We start from the raw sequence: 21,636 nt of genomic DNA, 5'->3' as shown, positions 1-21,636 counted from the left end.
GAATAATTCATAAAGAATCTCCTGCCTCATGTTTAATAATGGAAATATCTGCGAAAGTCTTAATTAGTTGATGGAAAGAGAGAGCAACATTCAAACAAGTTAGTTACTGTAAACTATTTGCCCTGATCTGACGTTGATTCTTCATTGTTCCAGGCCAGCCACCAAACAAATGCAGCACCATGTATTCAGTGACAATAAATTTGTCAAGCTTTAATTTAAAAAACCACTGAAATATATGACTGACAAAGAGCGAGAGACCTGGTCTACATTTGAATGTTTTACGTCCAATATTGCTTTTACCAAAATAGTTACACCAGTAAAAGCCCTAATATGGAGGTCAATTAGAGTGGTATAAAAGTGCTTTATGCTGGTATATCTTATTCCCCTCCCACTACGGGAATAGCTATACCAGACTAAAGCATCTCTCTACTGATATAACTGCATCCACCGGTGGCGGGGGGGGTGGGGGGGGAGATTTCTACAACTTTAACTATATTAATTAGTAGAGACTAGGTCAGAGAGATAGTGGGTGGGGAATGGGGCACTGGAAGAAAGAGAGACATATTTCTTGCCTTTATGATATTGCTAAAATCCTCTTTCCAAATCCAAATAAACAATATTCTCATGTCAGACTGCTGAGTCCAAATCTCTATGTTGAGACCCGTGCACAGCCCTGCTTGAGAATATAACCATAAAAATGTCTTATATTTATATAACATCTTTCATCCCAAAGGGCTTTCAGATTGTCTATATTGAAATGCAGCCACCTTTGGGGTGGAATGGGTAGCTATTTAACAGCAGACACCAACACTCCACAGTGTGTTAGGACAGGAAATGGATATGCTTTGTTTAAAGGGCAATTACCTTTTTATTAATCTTTTATAGCTGCCTTTGCATCTCAGCACTGTTTTTAGTATTGATAATGAAAGAAAAGAGAATAATTTTGCTCACATATCGCCAATTGTTATTTCCCATTGTCCGTGGAACCCTAATTTTAATCAATCAATTTGGGGGCCAGAGGGGTCCATAGAGGGAGTATAACCTCATTTTTCTTTACTTCATCTTAAACTTCAAGAATAGTCTCTACTATTTTTCTGCATGATCTTATTGTTAAGAGCAATTCAAGAATAAAAACCTACATATGTGCCTGTAGGGAAATTAGCATTAAGAGGTTAAGTGTCTGTACAACGCTGCAGAATGCAGTTCATATTCGCAGGAGGATTCCGCTAAATTGTTTGGACAAACTGAGTAAATGTCAGTGGGAATTCTGACACGGTGCATTACATTAATCTTCATAACTACTAAGCCAGATGTGTACATATGTTTCTGGGATGCAGATTTTTTTTAAGTTAACCTTTACAACCCAATTTTTATTTTTATTTTTTTTTTAAGAGTGAGAGGCTTCTGGTAGCCATAATTACTCCTGGTTCTTTAATCTGCTTAGGGTAGAGGTATATCATCTAGAAAAAATGCACTCTTCTTACACTGAACAGGCCCATTTCTCTGGTCAGTGGGTGAATGTAGGCATCAGGACGTGAAAGTAACAAGATTCTGGCCAGTTTCTATGCGGCCTACTAGCCTTCTTCACAGCTACAGACGTACAGACGTAATGCCCCTTTGCTGTCATGAGCTGCTCCCTGTGTGGTTGGGGAAGGGAGGGACTGGGAAGAGACAGGATATGAGACTCCTTTTTTTGCTGTAACTCTCCACTCTTCCATCCCCCCAACCCACCACCCAAAAGAACTCTGAGGTAAAATCGGCACAATGCTGATCAGTGTCATGGGTGCTCTTCAGAAAGCCGCAGGGCAGCAAGAGATCAGAGTAGAACCTGATTTCACTGTGGGATACCTGCCTGGAAGGTTTCCCATTCCTGATAGTGGCTTGAGAGTGTAATGTAATTGACTAGATGCTTGTCAATTTCACTCTGTTTCTTCCCTGATAAACTAGGAGCAGCACCAGAAGGATATAGGCCTGAGGATGGCCCAGCTCTACTCCAGACAGATAGCAGGGAGAGAGAATAATGTCCCAGGAGGGGGGTGGATGGATGGAAGAATGTTCAGCTTCTCCCTAGCAGTGGCAATGGACTCGGGGGAAGGAAGAGAGATTTCCACCTCTCATCCTTACAGCAGCCTGGAGGCCTGGACGCTTCCACACAATAACCTGAGGCAGCTAGGATTAGTTTCAGTATTATTTAAAATGACCCTTTGTATACAGTCCAGGATCAATGGCAGCTCTAAGGCCACAGAAGAAGCCAGGATTGGATCTTAGGTGTATCAGTCCTTCTACTCCCCGATTATTTTTCTTCCGCTTGGCAAAAAAGGAACACGGCTGAATTAGGCAATTCAAAGTGTACCCAGCTCATTATTTTGCTAATAAAGTCAGTTGCTGCTCCCATCTAAGTAAGTAGTAGTTACTCTTCTGGTGATATAGGGAGAACAAGTGAAAGTTTCCCAGTGATAAGAGTGGGGAAATATGATCAGGCCTGGTAGAGTAGCAGGAGGTAGTCAGGGAAGTTTAGGAGGCACAGAACACACTCGCCTTACATTTGACAGATGGGTAAACTGAGCCACAGGGAGATTAACTGATTTGCCTTAAGTCACACAACAGAGCTGGGAACAGACCCCCAGTTGTCTGAATTCCAGTCAAGTGCCCCATCCCAGCTCAGCTGAAATCAAAACTCTCTCATGCCTGAAAAGAACTCCATGAAAATATTGACAAACTTCATGCAAAATATTCACAACAAAATCTGAAAACCTCTCAATGGAGGGGTTTACCCTTGGTGTCACATTTGTAAAAATTCTCTGATGTCCTGGAAGACCTGTACATTTTCACTATTTTTTTAATGGCAACTAGGACCTTTTTCTGCATTAATTTGAATTCACCCATTCAAAAATATGTGTTTATTTTCAAATGAAAATTTCATGAAAAATTAAGTTTCTGAAACAAAGAAATTGCTGAGAACAATACTGTGAACTTTTAATTCTGTAGCCAAATTCTGAACCAAAGTCCTTGTTGTTTTCCAACACCACAGATCGCACTGTAAATAAAAAGGCTCTGTCCTCAATATATGCAAGGAGGTCGATTACTTCAGTAGGTATAAATGTTTAATGTTCAGGATTTAGATTTAAACACTGAACTCCAATTCCTATAAACCTCTGAACAACCGTCAGTCGCTGTCAACACAGGTTGGATTTGAACTGAGCACCCAGTCATCCAAAAAGAACGAGGAGTACATGCATGCAGTGGAAAATACAGTAGGATGTGTGTGTGTGTGTATATATATATATACATATATTTATACACATACACACACACACACAGAGAACATGAAAAAATGTGAGAGTGAGGGATCGTCCTTCAGGATAGGTTGTAGATCCTTAATGATGCGCTGGAGAGGTTTTAGTTGGGGGCTGAAGGTGATGGCTAGTGATGTTCTATTACTTCCTTTGTTGGGCCTGTCCTGTAGTAGGTGACTTCTGGATACTCTTCTGGCTCTGTCAATCTGTTTCTTCACTACAACAGGTGAGTATTGTAGTTGTAAGAATGCTTGAGAGAGATCTTGTAGGTGTTTGTCTCTGTCTGAGGGGTTGGAGCAAATGTGGTTGTATCTTAGAGCTTGGCTGTAGACAATGGATTGTATGGTGTGGTCTGGATGAAAGCTGGAGGCATGTAGGTAAGTATAGCGGTCAGTAGGTTTCCAGTATAGGGTGGTATTTATGACACAGATCTTGGGAGACAGGCCAGTCCTCGCTTACAGACAGCCCCCCAACCTGAAGCAAATACTCACCAGCAACCACACACCACAGAACAAAAACACTAACCCAGGAACCTATCCTTGCAACAAAGCCCGTTGCCAACTCTGTCCACATATCTATTCAGGGGACACCATCATAGGACCTACTCACATCAGCCACACTATCAGAGGCTCATTCACCTGCATATCTACCAATGTGATATATTCCATCATGTGCCAGCAATGCCTCTCTGCCATGTACATTAGCCAAACCAGACAGTCTCTCCACAAAAGAATAAATGGACACAAATCAGACATCAAGAATTATAACATTCAAAAACCAGTCAGAGAACACTTCAGATTCCCTGGTTACTCAATTACAGATCTAAAAGTCACAATTATTCAACAAAAAAACTTCAAAAACAGACTCCAACGAGAAACTGCAGAACTGGAATTAATTTGCAAAATGGACACCATTAAATTAGGCTTGAATAAAGACTGGGAGTGGATGAGTCATTACACAAACTAGCATGGGGAAATAGTTTTTAATTTCCCCCCTACTGTTATTCACACCTTCTTGTTAACTGTTTGAAATGGGCCATTCTGATTACCACTACAAAAGTTTTTTTTCTCCTGCTGATAATACCCCACCTTAATTGATTAGTCTCATCAGAGTTGGTATGGCAACCCCCATTTTTTCATGGTGTGTGTGTGTGTGTGTGTATGTATTTTCCACTGCATGCATCTGATGAAGTGGGCTTTAGCCCACAAAAGCTTATGCTCAAATAAATTTGTTAGTCTCTAAGGTGCCACAAGTACTCCTCGTTCTTTTTGCTAATACAGAATAACACGGCTACCACTCTGAAACCTAGTCATCCAGTTTCCCTGAAAGCTTTTATTTTGTCCTAACCCTCTTGCCCATCCATAACCATAACCTAAGACAATTTCTTTTGACAAGACAATATAATGGCTTCCAGCCTCTGATTTGTTTTTGTGGTCACTCTTATTGACCAGGAAGACATTTAGAAGAGGAAACCACTTTGGATTCCAGAGACACCACTGATTCCCACCACAGTGAAGTGCATCTATTCCGATCTGACTCTCTTCCTGGATTGGAAGGGAATCCTTTTGTATTGTTGTCACAGACATATCCTTCTAATTGATGTGAAAGACTGTGGGTTCTGAAATATATTGTACTTCATGTCATAAGTCAGAAGCATTGTGATTTGTTTTGAATAATTATTGATTAATATCCCAGAGTTGTATTTTTTGTTGGCGTTGTTGTTTTAAACACTAGAAACTCTCATGTTATGTAGGAACACATATAAATAAACTCATAGGACCCTGGAAAGGCAACATAAAGTAATCCACAGTTCTTTTGAATTTACCGTCTCTGAATATGGCCTTGATGCAGAAATTGATGGCTGAGGTTCTATAGACATTGTTATACAGGGGGCTAGACTTGATGATCATAATGGTCCCATCTGACCTTAAGATCAATGAAAAACTTATTTAAGTATTTCTTAAGTAATTTTAGTGCATTTAATTCTTTGTGGCAGTATTTGGAGCAGTGACTGGGGAGTCAAGACTTCTAGGTTCTCTTCCCAGATCTTCCACTTGCTCGTTATGAGACAATAAGCAAGTAGCTTTCCCTCTCTTTGCTTCAGTATATCAGTCTCAGAAATGGAACATGTTTAACACCTGCCTTCCTCTTAGGGGCAGTGGTGAGCTGGGGCCGGTTCCCACCCGTTCGCAGGAACCGGTTGTTAAATTTAGAAGCCCTTTTAGAACCGGTTGTCCCGGTTCTAAAAAGGCTTTTAAATTTAGCAAAATCTGTGCCAGCTCCCTGCCCTGCCCCTGACCCCAGCTCACCTAGCTCCACCTCTTCCCCTGATGCTCCCCCCGGCTTCTCCTCCCCCTCCCCTGCTTCCTGCAGGTGAACTGGGGCGGGGGTGTGGCACGAGGAGAGCTTCAGGCACCACACGGCCCGACTTGGGGCTGGGCCCTGGGGCAGGTAAGAGGCCGGGGTTGGGGGGTTGGATAAGGCAGGGACAGGGAGCGTGGGTGGGTTGGATGGGGCAGAGGCTCTTGTGGGGCGGTCAGGCGGATGAGGAAGTGGGGGGTTGGGTAGGCGCTGCGTGGGAGTTCTGGGGGTCTGTCGGAGTGTTGGTGGATGGGGTCGGGGCAGTCAGGGGACAGGGAGCAGGGCAAGTTGGGCAGGGGGTGGAGTCCTGGAGGGGCAGTTAGGGTTAGGGGTCTCGAGAAAGAGTGGTCAGGGGATAAGGAGCGGGGGGGGTTTATGGATTGCAGTTTCTGAGGGGGGCAGTCGGGGGCAAGATATGGATGGGAAGTGTACTCACTGGGCGGTTCCCTACTGGGTATTCGGCGGCGGGTCCTTCACCTGCCGGAGCCGTGCCGCCGAAGACCCGGTAGAGAACCGGTTCCTAAGATTTTTGGCAGCTCATCACTGCTTAGGGGTAACATAAAGCTTAACTTATATTGGTAAGTTTCGCTAAGAAATCTTTTATTTTTATTACCCAACCTTTGAAAGACTGTAAAATCTTGATTATGGAATTCAATTATCTGATCACCACCATGCCCATACTATCACCAACTCCCTTTCCAATGAAGGACCTATCGTTTCTTTATGTTCTGTTAACTTCCTCTCCATCTGATCCTGATTATATGTATATAATTGGAAGTCACCCCAGCAGATGGTATAATCCTGATTTTATGATGTCATAAATAAGGGATCTCTCTTTTTTTCCTTCATACAGGCTTGATTAGGACAGAGTTGATGCAGGGGGCCACAGTCACCCTGCCTATCCCATACTGGCTAAGCAGAAGGGTGATGCTAGGCTGGGTCTGGGTATGGAAACGATTGAGAAATATTAGATTAAAATAGCCTTTTTGGACTAAATTGTCATCTAGCAGAGACAGATCAAGATTAAAGGTATTCTAGAGCACATAAAAAACACAGGGCCACAGAGCTCCTGGGATGTGCCTGCGGATGGGTAGCACTCAGTGAAACTAGGGGATTTTAGGCCATGCCTGAATCTCCTTCTATGATCCTGCTTTCATCTGCCTCTGCCTAATTTAAGTGAGACTAAAATATACCAGCGGATTTCAAGGCGTCTAACAATGAATGAGATTAAGCATGTAAATGCTAGGGAAAGATCTTTGCTTTCTATTAGACCAATAGCCCTTGTCCCACTTTTGATCTAAAAGCTCCCTATCAGCACAGTTCTGTGACAAACTGAAGACACTAACATGCTGGATTATCTGGAATTAATCACCACCCACTTCAGCATGTGTCTTTCAAAGGGATGACACATGCTCAGTTTGCTGTTTCAAAGATAATGTTATTTGTTAGCACAATGAGAACAGTTTAGGCCAGTGGTGGACAACCTGCGGCCCATGGGCCACATGCAGCCTATCAGGGTAATCCGCTGGCGGGCCGCCAGACCATTTGTTTACATTTGCACGGCTGCCTGCAGCCCACAGCGGCTGGGAACGGCAAACCGCGGCCACTGGGAGCTCCAGGCGGCCGTGAAAATGTAAACATACAATCTGGCGGCCCACCAGCAGATTACCCTGACAGGCCACGTGCGGCCCATGGGCCACAGGTTCCCCACCACGGGCTTAGGCACACAGACTGTGGGATATTTCTCCTCATCTTCTCCAGCAGATAAATACTTAAAAGAGCACAATAAATGCTTTCTGGACAGACCCAATACAACTCTGCGTTTGCAGATGTTCTGAGCCACGCTTTCTGCATATCAGCCCTTGTAGAGGCTGCATAACACAGTTCCCAATCTCAGCTCAGTCTCCATCAATCATGCCTGTCAGCCACTCAGCACTTATCAGGCAATCTTAGGCCCTTTTTACATCTACCATAAATGTATCTCTTCTCCTCTACTTGTGAGTTATAGGACCACCCGCTTGCCTGGTATGTATTAGTGTTTCACTGACTGATACTATCTTTCACAGAAAGAGATGAGTCAGAGGTAGGAATAAAACTTACTAGATCATCTAGTCCATGGTTCTAACCTTGCAGGATTGTTCCTTACTGTACGTTTTCCAGGGTCAGAGCTTCAGCTGTTTTAAATTGGTGTGGTTTCATTGACTTCAATACAGCTGCACTAATTTGCACAGCTGTGAATCTGGGCCTCAGTGTTTTACATTCCCATTTTAAAGGTTCCAATTAACAAAGCTTCCATCATTTTCTAATTCACCTCTGTAATAGGGTGGCAGGTTGCAAAGAGATGCAGAGCTATTCTGCTGATTTACCCTGGTAACCAGATCAAGTGGTTCTCATTAGCACCAGTCAGGAACAAAGAATTGAAGCAAGAGAGCTAGAGGGAGAAGGAAGTCCTTCAGGAAGAAGGTCTAATCAGGCTGCTCATGAAAGATCTTGGGGCCAAAGTGGTAGGGGTCCATGGTGCAGTGTCAAAGGTCCTGCTGATACAGTGTTAGAGGCAAGATAGGGATGCCACTTGCTTGCAATCCTATTGTTAATTTGGGAAGCAAACCAGGTGGGATATTTACCACTATGCTAACAGAGCTGCACTCAAAATGATCCTGCATCCAATTACAAATGGCTCAAAATGGTGAGAGGCACACCTTGAAATATTCCCAGCAGTTGGGCTTGGATAAGAACTCCAAAATGTCAGCTGTTACTCAGTGCCAGAAAAATGGGTCCAAATAGGCTCTCTCCCAAGGTTTCCAGCGAGAAATCTTGGGGAGTGAGGGCTCATTATCCAGACTTGATCAAAACTCCTTGAACTGTCCTATTCAGTCTGATTCAAATTGGGGGTGTATCTGAGGCTGGTTTTCATTTTCAGTGAGCCCGTTCCCAGTTTCCTAACTGCTTCTATCCAGTAATGCTGGTGAAGTGGCCAGAGGCTTATAAGGGAAGCATGGAGCTTCTACACCTCCCCTGCCCCACTGACAGTGAATCTGGCCCTGCTAGAAGAAGAGAAGCTCAGTCACACTGAGATAATTGGAAAAAATGCAGATAAGCATGCCTCGAAGAAAGAAATGGAAATTACTTTACGTGACAGAATCAATAAAAACTCATTACCTGCACTGAAGATTAATTGTCTATAAAGGGACTTGGATATACACAGCCATTAATCTCTCTCAGGATCTTGCATAAGCAGAGATCATTGTAAATTTCCCTCATTAGCAAATCTATGCTGTGCAAACTAGTTTAAGATGCACAGACAGCCATTGAAACTGTAATATTTCAGGATCCTCTTTTTGTTTTGCAGCAGGACTATATTATTGGCTCACCCAAATGAATACTGATGCCTAGGACTTTCCCCAGACACTTATCTGTAAGAGACATTTCATCTTTAAGCCCTCCTCCAATGACCAACTGGAACAAACCCTGCAAACCACAGTTTGCACAGCTCGTTGTTTTAGGGCTGTTACACACCACATTGCAGCACCAGTTCACAGCAACTGCAAGAATTCAGGGACAGCATTTCCACCTCTCCATTTTGTAAAACATCATTGGCCTGATTCTCAGTTGCATTGCACCTTACCTCATTATCTACATCTCTGCAAAGCAGATGGAAAATGCTACCATAGGTGTAAGTCAGTAGAGAATGCTGATTGGTCTGTGTCTTACACAGGTGAGAGAAATCAGGTCCAACAAAATAATAATGCCTTGGGCCCAAATCCTCAAATGGATTTAGGCACCTAACTCCCATTGGAATCAGGCACCTTGATATCTTTGAAGCTCTGGGCTTTTGGGTTCCTGCTGCACTGGACTGAAACTTAATTATTCTCTTTTCCCCTCCTGCCAACATCACTGGAAGCTGAGCCCCCTTGTGAGAGGGAGGATAGACCACTTGAGCCCCATTCATGCTATACGCTTTGCACTGCTGGACCCCTCTGCTCACATGGAGCCTCACTTAAGCCAGTGGGGCCCTGGGATCTCCCTGTGAGGAGCAGGAGCTCTTCTTCTGTTTTAGGGACGCTCCTCCAGCAGATAGGTTCAAGAATCATAGAATCTCAGGGTTGGAAGGGACCTCAGGAGGTCATCTAGTCCAACCCCCTAAGAAGGGGAGTGGAAGTCAGGATCCTAGGCTTGGTTTCCAGCTCTGCCCCTGGCTGCCTCAGAGGAGTTTGTGTAAATGGCCTTTGAGACCCTCAGACCATTGTACTGCTCCAGATTGTCATAGTCAACCTGTCATCACTGGCCCCGTTCTTCACCAGGTCACCAGTCTGACCCCCACCTCCCAGCACACACAAACAGCAAGAAGGAATGACAAGTGCTTGCTGCCCATGCTCCAAGATGCTAAATGGTCCCATGAAATGCACCCTGATTGAACAGGTGCCTTGGCATTTGGCATCAGGACAGCGGACAGGAACAAGCCATTAGGTCCAATACAACTGTATCCAAATGCCTTGTTCTTGCTCTCTCTCTACAGACCAGATTCAACTGTCAGTTCCATTATATAGCTGTAATCAGACTCTAACCTGCGATACTTCCAGGGAGCCCACCACCATAGCATTTAAGATTTGCATAGAGATATCCCATAATGCACTCTGCACTGTAATATTGAAACTGTTTTTTAAAAAGGGATGAAAGGAAGATTTTTCGGGATGGAGGTTGGTTCAGGGGTCATGGGAGGCTCTTATTTTACAGAAATTAGTTCACCTATTCCTTACTGCTTTCACATGTGCTTTTCCCACTTTCCTCCTCCTTACCTTTAAGAATACTAAAACATTAAACAAGAACAAAATAACCCCACTGAGAGTAGGTGATTCAGGAGTTAGTGACAGGAGACCTTCACTCTTGCATCTTGAGGTCTCAGAACAGAGGGGAAAACAAGTCTGGTCTCATCCAGTTCTTTTCTGAAAACCTTTGTAGGGTGGTGATGTGTAATGGCAAATGGATTGCACTGGAGCTCTGCATCAGACTAAGTCGACTGACAAATTAAGAGACTTACCCTTGGGGGCAAAAATCAAGCTGCAAACAATTTATTATTTAAATATAAATAACCCCCTCAAAACATCACCTGCAGGAAAATACTTTGCATCACAACAGAAGGTTCAAACTCCCAGTGAAGAGCATTTCAAAGGCTCTGGCGGTTTGCCTACACAGCAATCAGAGGTCTGATTGCAGTACATGCAGATATACCCAAGCTAGCTTTGATCCAGCTAGATCAAACAACAATATCAGTGAAGCCACAGCAGCCAGCAATGAAGAGACAGTAGCCTGGCACCCACCAGGAAGTTAACTGCCCAAGTGCAAACCTGCCCAGGATCCTAGGTATGTATTTGAGCAGTTAGTTCATGTTGCTGTGGTTTCACTGCTATTTTTAGCTCAGATAGGTCTACTCATGCTGCAATCACACCACCCAGCTGCAGGATAGACAGATCCTTTGAGAAAGCTATCACATCATATCTTTGGCCTCCATCCTTGCAATGGATTTCCCATGAGCAAACCCTTCAAATTGCACACAGTACTATTCAGTTCACGTCTTCCCAGTTCTTCCTGCCACACTGGGGGTTTTGTTTTCCAGGTCTGTTGGAAAGAAGAGGATTGTGGAGGGTGTTCCCAGATACCAGGCTGATTTTGATCCTAGTGACATTTGTGTAAATCCAAAGTACAACCACTGGTTTCAGCACAGTTACTCTGGTATTAGACAGGTGTAGCTGAGATTAGAATCATGTGCACTCACCAGGAAGTTATTTTCCCTCTACTGCCTGCTCAGACCCAAAGACTGACGACTGGTCTGACTCTCCTCAGGTCAGTGGGACCCCAGTTTCAATCTGTTGACTTCAGTGGAGTCCTTCTTGACTTCTATTGGTGTAAAGGAGAAAAGGACCAGGCCTGTGGAGCATAATAACAGTGGTTACAATCCCCTGCTTTCTCATTAGCTGACAACTTCCCAAAACCATAGGATTTGAGGCTGCAACATTCTATGTGTGGTCTTTGCCCAACATACGGGCACAGGAATTGCCTTAATAGACAGACCAGGTTAGAGGTCCATCTAGTATCTGGCAGTGGCTGTTGCCAGAAGCTTCAGATGAAGGTGTTAAGAAACCCTCTAGTGATCAAGTACAGAATATCTAGCCCTTATTGGACATTTCATTATAATCCTCATCCATGAGCGCCTAGCTGGAACACACAGGCAGGCATTGTAGGGCATCACTCTCTAGTGGACACAGAACCCTTCAGTCTTTAGCGATCTCAAACTTCCACCAGAACTACGTTCACTTACAAATTAAAATAAAATAAAAGGATTCAGATTCAAGTATAACCCCTGCTTGGGGGTCACACAAGCTATAACCGCCACGCCCTCCCGGCAACTCAGATTTAGGACAAACTTCTGCTCTCAGGTCCACATAATGGCTCCCCACTTTCATGCACTGTTATGAATTATTATTAATAAAGACCCAGTGCAGGCTAGATTGTGACTTGAGACACAATCCAAAGCAATGGATGCTGGGTAAGTTGCACCACCTTGAGAGTAGATCTAGGAGGCAATTGTCTCCAAGACACCCCCCAGGACACGTCACCCTGTAAAAAGGGTAGAGGACTCACTAGCCAGCACACCCCTTGTGGCTATGTATGGCACAGCAGGGTCTGCTAGATTGGCACCCCCTGCTGACAGTCACTCCAGCTCTACACCAGTCAGCCCCTTCTCATCAACCCTCTATCCGGGTCACTTTTAGTCCCACCCCTTCCAATGTAACACAGTCTAACAAATAAAAGTTCAGCATCCTTACATCAAGTCAGCTCCAGAGTCCTTGCTCCCTCTCATCTCAGGGCTTTCAAAGGGTCTATCGCCTTATAGCAGGAGGGCTTCATGCCACCTTCTTTCATGGCTGGTAGAAGAACCCAGGCCCTCTCGCCAGCTAGTAGGCAGGGTATAACCCAGGCTCAACCCATATCCCACTCCCTGTTCCAGAGAGGTCTGGACTGCACAGATAGGGCCATAAGGAAGGTTCTTGTTCCTCTGCCTGGGTGTATAGTCCAAATCACCATCTGGAACTTACAGAGCACTTGCCAGGGTGGGCAGCTCATTACAAAGCATAAAGCAGGCCAAGTCTCCTGACATGAAGATGTAATACAAGGAAATGGAGGGGCGCAAGGCACAATTTACTTATAGCCTCAAACTCTCTTGAAAATGATTTAACCGCCCACCATAATACAAGAGAGACAGATCCAAGGAGTCCTTCCCCTCCCACACAGAGAAGAGCTACTTTTGCTGTGGTACAGTCTGTACGGTTGCCAAGAATGTATCACTACATCCATTTCAAGGCACCTTGGAAGAGCAGAGCAGAGGAGTGATATCTCTAGCATCCATATGAAGTTTTAGAATAGATTTATTTGGAAAATAATAAATGGCTGGCTAAAACGGCCAGTGGCCAACGAGACATTACTCTAATACCATCTGGGCCGCGACTAGCACAGCTGAACTGGTTATTCCCCAGAGGCATGTATGGTTCTTTGCAAGAGATGCTGCTGCAGTAACACTCAAATCAGGTTTGGGTCCAAATCCAACCTCTGGCACTCGTCCCCCATGACCATCTAGCTACACAGGCTATCAGCCCTGTCAAGGGAGTAGAGTTGGAATGCGGGAGTTTCACCCAGCGGTTCTGCATGAGATGGCATGAATAGCACTGAATCTAGGAGCATTTTCCCTCAAGGAGTTGGCTGAGACTGGCATGGCCTGGGGTGGGGACAGGAGGCTGAAGCTTATTACAGCTTTATTAGATTGTTACCTCTTTACTGTCCCTCATTGTTGCTCCCACGTTATCTATTTCCTCATCAGGCAGCCAGCACTATAGATCAGCTAGTATATTTGTGTTTTTATGACCTAGGACTTATATCCATAGAGACTCTATTACATAGTCCTCTCCACTCAGAGATGTCTACTCAGTAGATTCTATAGGACCTTTTTGGGATTTTGTCACTCCCTCCCATCCTAACCTGTTCTCCCTCTTTAATCATAAACTTCCACTAAAAGTCCTTGTTATCTGCAGAGCCCTGTGTTTTTCACAGATTTCACAGGGCTTTGGTTATAAGGTCAGATTTGTTGCCCAAGGCTTGACTTCACATAAGTTCTTTATGTGCTGAAGTCAGGTTTCAGTACACAGAGATTTATGCACATGCGTTTGTAGGCTTTAAGTCAGCCCTCAGTGCAAAAAGCTTATGAGTTGAAGTCTTGGTGAGTTGGATGGCCATACGAAAGTTGACAGCCTGAATATTATGATGGGAACCAGCCGACCGGCTTTGAAGTCTGCATAGAAGGTCAAAAGACTCAGAACACAGACTTTGGAGTAGACCTGGTCAAAAAATGTCCCCCTAAATATTTAATTTCAAGGGACAAGGGGTAAAAATCTGTTTTCACTTAACTTATTTGGGGGGGGGAGTCCTTGAAAAACCAAAAAACCCAAAACCAAATATTTTTCAGTTTTCAACCACTGAAACATTTTGAGTTTCGTTACTGAAAGTTACAAAAAAATTGCATTGGGGACTTTTTTGACAAAAAAATGAAAAAATTCAAAGAAAAATTTTAACAAAGTCAATTTTTTTTCTTTTTGTCTAAATTTATCATGGGGGGGGGAATATCAGTTTCTGACCAGAGTCTGCTGAGTTAGGCCCCCCTGGTTAACCCAACCCATTAGATGCAGACTGTCTTGGGGAACAGCCAAAACAATCAGTCATTGGGGCCCCACCTTGTTTCAAATTGTCTTGAAGTGGCACATTTTCAAAAGGGATGAAGCCCAGCCATTCTTCTGCAGTGTTTGCAAAAAATGTATCCCACGTTTCACTTTGCAGGTGGAAAAAATGTGTGCAAAAATCTGAATCCTTGTGTTACTTACAACCTGCTCTGTGCTTTTTTCAGTGGCACAAGTACTCAGATTTGTACCTACACTTCAGTTCCAGGCACAGAACTGTGGGAACAAATTACATGAATCCAAATTGCATCTGCAAAAGGGACACTGTCCTTCTGGAAGTAGTCTGCATTCTACACAGGTTGTTACAATTAAAAAGAATCATGGACCTGAAATTCCTGCACACTCACATCCAAATCAGTAAAATCGACAGCACAGATTTTTACAAATGGGATCTTAAGTACAGCTGCTCAGAAATTTTCCATTAAACCTTTCGTTTTCCCTCAATAGACAACTGAGTTTTCAATTAAACGAAAATCTTCATGGAAAGTGTTGGCTTTCCTCAGAAATGTTTTAATTTTTTGGGAGTTTGGGGCTGAATTTTTTTGATTTTCAGATGAAAAGATTTGGGCTTTGAGTTTTGACAAAAAGTAAAAAATTTTGGTTGAAAACTTTATAAAAAGTGTGTGTGTGTATATATATATAGTCTAAAAATTCTACAGGGTGGAGAATACATTTTCTGACCAGTACTAGTCTTAAAGTTCGGCTCCTTAGCTTAGTCTACGCATCTAAATAATTATCCTGATTTTCAAACTGCTGAGCTCCCACTGACTGTGTGACCTTGGGCACTTAGAGATTTTCAAAGCCATTACAAATGGGCGTTGTGTGGCTAAATCATCTAGTCAGCTTTGAAAATCTCAGCCTGAAACTCTCTGTGCCTCAATTCGCCATCTATAAATTACTATAATAATCCCTCCTTTCTCTCATCCTTTGTCTGTCTTGTCTATTTAGTTTGTAAGATGTTCAAGGCAGGGACTTGTACAATAGGACTCCAATCTCAGTTGGGGCCTCTAGCCCTACAGTAATATAAATAAAAAACAATACAGAGGAAGCTGTGAAAGGAGCATTTTCAGCAAGGTTAATAAGCATTGACCCTTACTGCTGTACCTGATAGTGTTAATAAAAGCAAATGTCATTTGTATAGCAATACACAGAAAGCTGTACTGAAAACACAACTGGGAAAATCAAATGCAGCAAAGCTATGCTATATCTATAGCACTCAAATTAACATCTATAGTCTGTTTCATTTCTTATCTCATTTCACAGTAAGATTTCTGACTAGCTGTTCTAGCTACCTTTTCCCAGGTGTTACACACAATTGTATCCATCTCTTCCTAAAAGTACCACCCACTCAACACTAGAGGTCACCACTGACCACCCATGCTCCTGCAGCAAGGCTAAGTGGTGGGCAGGTGCGTTGGGCAGGTTTGTGCTTATTTTTAAGCTGCCTCAATCCACTAACCTTACAGTTGATTTTTAATTTCCTCTCCCCTGAAAAGGTGCCTCTCCCTCCATTGTTCCATCATTCCATCTCAGGGCTGTGGACACACTTTGCATTCTCAGGAGCTTCCCACCCAACAAAGCATTTGGCAAAACCAAAGAAGCCTTCCAACAGCCCTATGAGGTATACATCATTGCCCACTCTTACAGAGCAGTAAACTGAGCACAGAGCTGTTAAGTGACTTGCCAAAGGCCACATAAGATGTCTGTGGCAGAGCCAGGAAGTGAATCCTGATCTTCTAGCATCCAACTCCCTATTTAGGCCATGCTTAGCCACATGCAGTACACCTAGGGCCATAGCATGCTCATGGAGATCTAGATTAAGGTGCATGTGTAACTCGCTGGTGAGTGTGTATTACAAGTCTCCCTCTTTGAGGATCTGCAGAAGATATGAATTGTTACAGCACTGCACCATACATAGCGCCTTGGCTTTTTAGCTCTGGACTGCGGTGGATTTACCATGAAACAAACCATGCGGTGGCACGGGGCCCCCAGTGACGGGGGACCCCAAAATGCAGGACAAATCTGACAAATGACTGAATTTAATAAGTGTTGCAAGTTGTGAACTGGTCCAGGCTTTCTGCATTCTTTGACCTTATTCTGCAAACTGTGCTCTAAAGGTGTGTTTTTTTAAGTAGTCTAGAAAAGAATTTTGCTTCACCATTTTTTCCACTGTCTCAGCAATAGCATAGGAGCAACTAAAGGGAATCATCATTTGCCAATCAAAGTCTGTCTGCCTGACCAATTATCCAATTGAACAAAAGCACCCTCCCTCACACTTTGCAACAATGCCCATGATTTGTCACTAGTATGTAATGGTTCAAAATCCCGTTTTTGCAGAGCCTGATAAAAACGCAGGATTAACTGAGTTAAACCTAATTGGGTTGTCCATGGCCTATCCAGGCGCACCTGTGGCTACACTGCTCTTTCAGACATTTTTAATCTGCCTAAAATCAAGATCAGTTTTTTAGCAATAATGAACGACACTATGAGCCTGACAGTCAAAAACGCAAAAAAAATGAAGGCGAGGCAAGAAGATGAAGCTAGGCAAAAAGACAGTTTGTCATCTTATTTTAAAAAGCTTGAAGCATTGAATAGTGGACATTCATCAAAAAGTATGGGCAAGGAAACATCTGAATTATCTGATCACTTGCCGAGTTGTGGGGATACCACAATGACTGCAAAAGTTGAACAAGTGGACTCTGAGGTGACAGTGGAACTAAAAATATTGGTAATTTTGTCGAAGCAAGGGAAGAAACCTACCCTGAAGACGTTGCATGTTGGCATTTCCTAAACATGATGTATTATTTTCAGAGCAGCAGCCGTGTTAGTCTGTAACTGCAAAAAGAACAGGAGTACTTGTGGCACCTTAGGCCTTGTCTACACTACAAGACTATTTCGAATCTACTTAAGTCGAATTTGTGGATTTGACCTTATGAAGTCGAATTTGTGTATCCACACTAAATACACTAATTCGAATTTCCGAGTCCACATTAACAGGGCCGGCATCGACTTTCGAAGCGGTGCACTGTGGGAAGCTATCCCACAGTTCCCGCAGTCCCCGCTGCCCATTGGAATGCTGGGTAGAGCTCCCAATGCCTGCTGGGGGAAAAAATGTGTCGAGGGTGGTTTTGGGTAACTGTCGTCATCGAACCGTCAATCACGCCCTCCCTCCATGAAAGCGCCGGCGGGAAATCTGTTCGCGCACTTTTCTGGTCGGTTACAGCGCGGACGCCACAGCACTGCGAGCATGGAGCCCGCTGCGATCATCGCTGCACTTATGGCCGTTGTCAACTCCTCGCACCTTATCGTCCACCTCTTCCACAGTCAGCTGCTGAGAAATCGGGTGAGGAGGCTCCGGCAGCGCGGTGAGGAGAGTGGCGCAGACCTCTCAGAAAGCAGGGTACGCCGCGCAGTGGAGATCATGGTGGCAATGGGTCAAGTTCATGGTGTGGAACGGCGATTCTGGGCCCGGGAAACAAGCACGGACTGGTGGGACCGCATAGTGCTGCAGGTCTGGGATGAATCACAGTGGCTGCGAAACTTCAGGATGCGTAAGGGCACTTTCCTTGAACTCTGTGACTTGCTGGCCCCTGCCCTGAAGCGCCAGGACACACGGATGCGAGCAGCCCTGAGTGTGCAGAAGCGAGTGGCCATAGCCCTCTGGAAACTTGCAATGCCAGACAGCTACCGGTCAGTAGCGAACCACTTTGGCGTGGGCAAATCTACCGTGGGGGTTGCTGTGATTCAAGTAGCCCACGCAATCGTTGAGTAACTGCTCTCAAAGTGCCTCTGGGAAACGTCCAGGTCGTCATAGATGGCTTCGCCGCGATGGGATTCCCAAACTGCGGTGGGGCTATAGATGGGACTCACATCCCTATCCTGGCACCAGCCCACCAGGCCAGCCAGTATATTAACCGAAAGGGCTACTTTTCAATGGTGCTGCAAGCACTGGTGGACCATAGGGGACGTTTTACCAACATCTTCGTCGGGTGGGCGGGCAAGGTTCATGACGCGCGTGTGTTCAGGAACTCTGGTCTGTTTAGACGCCTCCAGGCAGGAACTTTCTTCCCGGACCACAAAATAACGGTTGGGGATGTGCAGATGCCTACAGTGATCCTCGGGGACCCAGCCTACCCGCTAATGCCCTGGCTCATGAAGCCCTATACAGGCGCCTTGGACAGTGAGAAGGAACTCTTCAACTACCGGCTGAGCAAGTGCAGAATGGTGGTGGAGTGTGCTTTTGGACGTCTTAAGGGGAGGTGGCGGAGCTTACTGACTCGCTCGGACATCAGCGAAAAGAATATCCCCGTAGTTATTGCTGCTTGCTGTGTGCTCCACAATGTCTGTGAGAGCAAGGGCGAGACCTTTTTGGCCGGATGGGAGGTTGAGGCAAATCGCCTGGCTGCTGTTTACGCTCAGCCAGACACCCGTGCCGAAAGAATATCCCAGCGGGAAGCGCTGTGTATCCGGGAGGCTTTGAAAGCAAGTTTCCTCGGAGAGCAGGGTAACCTATGACTCTCCACTTGATTTTAAGAGAAGCTGATCCTGGGCCTGTGTCTCTATGTGTTGAGTGAGATCTGCGGTTACATACCCCATTCTCCAAGTTTCCCCCACTTCCAAAACACGTTTTAAAACAAATTAAACGGAACAGTTATTGTTAATAAATCTTTCTTTTACTTTGCATTTCTGTTCAGGGTTTGAAACATGGACGCATACTGTGCTGGGTACGGTGTGCACTGATGTACAGACCGCTTGTACAATACAGGACGGGCAGCCTCCTGATCCTACATAGGTCTCTGGGGTGGGGGACGGTTTCAAGTGGTTGTGCATGTAGGGGTGGGTTTGCAGGAAGGGGCGAGTGGTGCCGTCTTTGGATAGGGATTTGGATGCAGGCTCTGGGCTGTGGGTTTGGGCGTAGGAAGGGGTGAGGGGTGTGGGGGAAGGGTGAGTATCTGTCCGTGGATGAGGGCTCTTGTTGGGGCTCAGGGCAGCGGAGAGGATCGCGCCTACGGTGGAAGTGCATGGTAAGGGCAGCATGCCTTAACATTAGGGGGTGGCAGGCACTAGGACCGTGGACAAGCGTACACATCACAGAATGACCCGGGGCAGCATACACCACACAGAGTGACCCTGGTGACTACTGACTGCAGTCTGTGTGTGCCCTGCAGTTGATCCTGCCCCCGATAGTCTGTACCCTGCTAATGTAGGCTATCCCGTGCAATTATAAATCCCCTGCCCCCCCCACTACACACACAGTCTTCTGATACGAAAGACATGACGGAAAGAGTGAACAACAGCAAACAGCTTTTATTAATCTACTACATAGTGGGGTGATGAAACTTGGATTTGGGACTGGGTGATCCTGTAAGGGAAGCGCTTCTACACAGTTATAGCGTCAGAGGTGTGTGGTACATTAGCGCTATGCAGTGGTGCAGTGACAGTTCTCATGGCCCCTACCGCCCCTCCGTCTTGTAATTTTCGGTTAGGGGGGGACAGGACTTCTTGGCGTTGGAGGGTGGTTGCAGATACAGTGCAGGGGGGCTCTCTCCTCCTGCCTGCGGTCCTGCAGAACATCAACAAGGCGCCGGAGCGTGTCCGTTTGCTCCCTCATTAGCCCAGGCAGCGTTTGAGTCGCCTGCTGGTCTTCCTGCCGCCACCTATCCTCCCGTTCGATGTGTGTGCGATGCTGTTGACATAGGGTCTCCCTCCACTGGCTCTGCTGGGCCGCCTCGGCTCTGGAGCAGGCCATCAGTTCCGCGAACATCTCGTCCCGAGTCTTTTTCTTTCGCCGCCTAATCTGAGCCAGCCTCTGCGAGGGGGATGCCGGGGCAGTCCGGGAAAGAGCAGAAGCTGTGTGATGGGAAACAGTAAGTGATTTCCTTGAACAGATACATGTTTGCGAACAGTGAACACAGTCTAGTCAGTTTCTCTGAACAAGACCATACAGGGCACCAAGTTCCACGAGATCTCAGGACAAGTTCGAGATTTCGGAATACGCTCTCATTGGCGGCGCCATTGCACAGGAGAGCGGACAAGCGGGGAGAGACTGCTGAATCCGTCTTGCAGACAGTCCTGGTAAGCCTTAAAGTAGATAATGCTTATCAGTTAGTGGATAGCTGTGCTCTCCTGCTAAAGGCAATCTGGAAAGCAGAAAGGCTGAGCCTTTTCCAGCCCCTCCCGCCAGTACACGGGAAAGATCAATGTATGCTTGTTCTCTGTGGCCTCCAGCACGTGGCTGTTAAGCGAGGGTCGTTGTTATGCAACCTAATTTTAAACCATTAACAATAGTAACAATACACTAATTGCCCTACTTAGATGCAGCCTGTCCAGAACGACATCACCCTGAGGCGGGTCACTCGGAGTCAGAGAGAGCGGATGCTAAGGCAAGCCCTGCACAGACCAGGACCATATGCAGCAATGCTGGTGGAGGCGATGATTCCTCTCTACATTAGGATGTCCTGGCGCGGAAGAGTGTGCTTCCACGGAGCACCCAATAAGGCACCTCTCCCCAGGAACCTCCTGCGGAGGCTTTTTGAGCAGCTCTCTGAGAGCTTTGTTGAACTGTCCCAAGAGGATTATTGTTCAATCCCTATATGTGTGGACCTACTATTTATATAGTTTGACATTTAAAATTTTTTATATAGTATTTCTATTTTTTCTATACCTGTTTTTTAAAAAATAAATGTTTCCATGTTTATAGCACTTACCGCCTGATCCTTCCCCTGATTCTGAGTCCGGGTTAACTGGCGGGGACGGTTGGTAGGGGATCTCTGTGAGGGTGATGAAGAGATCCTGGCTGTCAGGGCAAGCGGTATTGTGTTCGCTGTCGCCTGCGCCGTCCTCCACAAACCCTTCCTCATCTTCCCCATCGGCAAACATCGCCGAGGAACTGTCCAGGTACACTATGCCATCCTCAGAGTCCACGGTCACTGGTGGGGCAGTGGTGGCAGACCCACCGAGAATGGCATGCAGTGCCTCGTAGAAGCGGCATGTCTGGGGCTGTGCTCCGGAGCATCCGTTTGCCGCTCTGACTTTTTGGTAACCTTGTCTCAGGTCCTTGACTTTCACGCGGCACTGCATCGCATCCTGGCTGTATCCTTTGTCTATCATGGCTTTGGAGACCTTCTCAAAGGTCTTTGCATTCCGCTTGTTGGAGCGCAGCTCCGAGAGCACAGACTCCTCGCCCCACACAGCGA

The sequence above is a fragment of the Mauremys mutica genome, chromosome 8 (genome assembly GCF_020497125.1).
Source record: "Mauremys mutica isolate MM-2020 ecotype Southern chromosome 8, ASM2049712v1, whole genome shotgun sequence".
Taxonomy (NCBI): domain Eukaryota; kingdom Metazoa; phylum Chordata; order Testudines; family Geoemydidae; genus Mauremys; species Mauremys mutica.
This window is presented reverse-complemented; position numbering follows the sequence as displayed.